The sequence below is a fragment of the Cucurbita pepo genome, chromosome 10 (assembly GCF_057944985.1).
Source record: "Cucurbita pepo subsp. pepo isolate OVF chromosome 10, ASM5794498v1, whole genome shotgun sequence".
NCBI lineage: Eukaryota > Viridiplantae > Streptophyta > Magnoliopsida > Cucurbitales > Cucurbitaceae > Cucurbita > Cucurbita pepo.
The window spans coordinates 10,764,401-10,766,237 of record NC_141807.1 but is presented as its reverse complement, the minus strand read 5'-3'; the positions used below and the strand labels follow the sequence as shown (position 1 = coordinate 10,766,237).

Genomic DNA, 1,837 nt, shown 5'->3' with positions numbered 1-1,837 from the left:
GTTATTTGGGTGCATCTTTCTTAAAAGGATTGTGATGACAGATGACCTATGTGACGACAGCGGACAACATGCCTGCCTTCCTGACAACAGATAGACTACGGGGCTTTGCACTTCGACCCCTGAGAATACCACATCAAAGTGACATGATTCGAACATATGGCTCTCGGAAACTTCTTTATCGGTTATTTGGGCGCATCTTCCTTAAAAGGATTGTGACAACACATGATCTATTTGACGACAGCGGACAACATAATGAAAAGTTCCTAGAAAGAATACAATAGAACAAATGATCAATTTGATGACAACGGACAACATAATGAAAAGTTCCTAGAAAGAATACAATAGAACAATTTATGTAATGCTCTTTTTGAAGTTGGGCCCTTCGAAGAATATGTTTCATTCTGTATTCTCATCTTCTTGGTTCAATGTTTAAAAACCACATTTTAAATCATATTATCTTGCATAATTCATTTTGATATAATATTGTTGGGGGCATTTTGAGAATCGAATTTGAGACCTCTCACACCCAAAACGATAATCATACCACTTAGACCAAATGCCTTTGTAGTAGATTTATAATTCTTAGCCTTTGTAGTAGATTTATAATTCTTAGTTGCTAGTCTATATATTTTCCGTGCCTCAATATATGAAAAATTTATAGAAGTTGAAGGTGCATTGCCACGCATTCCTTTGGGTTAGGCCCCATTGATAACTATTTTATTTTTTTTGTTTTTTTTTCCTTTCAAAATTATGTTTTTTTTCTTTTTAAGGGGCATTTCGAGAATCGAACTCGAGACCTCTTGCACCCAAAGCAAGAATCATACCACTAGACCAAATGCCCTTATTAATGACTATATATTAAGTTTTTTATGGAATGTATCATCATTATTTCATTTATTTTCTTTGTTAATGAAATCCATGAGCAATTATTATTATATCTTTTAGATCTAGACCGCTGTTAAATTATTTACATAGGGTTTGTGATAATTACTGTTGTAGAGAGAAAAAAAAAGAATAGAAGTTATTTAAAGAATAGAAGTTAATTACTGTAGAGAGAAGAAAAACTAATAGAATTACTATAGAGAGAAGAAAAAAGAATAGAAGTTATTTTTATTTTCTAGAATTTAATTACTGTAGGGAGAGAAGAAAAAAGAATAGAATTACTGTAGAAAGAAGAAAAAAGAATAGAAGTTATTTTTATTTTCTAGAATTTAATTACTGTAGTGAGAAAAGAAAAAAGAATAGAATTACTGTAGAGAGAAGAAAAAAGAATAACTTATTTTCTCGTGTAAGTTTTAGTTTGATAATTCCATTTGAGACATATATCGTGAAGTACACAAGTAAATGATATTAAAAGAGCATTATCATTAAATGATAATACACTAGGTTGAGACATATATCGTGGAGTACACAAGTAAATGATATTAAAAAAAAGAATTATCATTAAATATAATACACTTGGTTGGCTCATCTTTTGATGACATGAAAATAGGGGCATTCCGAGAATTGAACCCGGGACATCTCGCACCCTAAGCAAGAATCATACCACTAGACCAAATGCCCTTTCTAAAAACAATGCAACATTTTTAACTCCTACTCAATATATTTTTTTCTCCCAAGTTTGAAATCTATTTTCTTGAGCGGTTGTTGGACTATAAAACAAAAAGTTGATGGTCTAGTATTTTACTTGTAAGTAAGGCTTGTAATATTGAATTGTTCTAATATGCAAGTGTTATCAAATAAACTACAACCCAACAAATGAATCAAACTAATTAGTTTGGGTTGGGTTGGATTTATTCGGCTCAGTTCATCAGTTTGTTTGATTTAATTCTTCTAT

The 1,837-nt window shown here is 31.1% G+C and overlaps 1 non-coding gene across 1 annotated transcript; it reads right to left on the bottom strand.

The window, feature by feature from the left end:
- Nucleotides 1–769: 769 nt before the first annotated feature.
- Nucleotides 770–841, bottom strand: TRNAP-UGG (transfer RNA proline (anticodon UGG)). Its single transcript has one exon. It is a non-coding gene; the product is annotated as a tRNA-Pro (tRNA).
- Between the last annotated feature and the right edge of the window lie 996 nt (nt 842–1,837).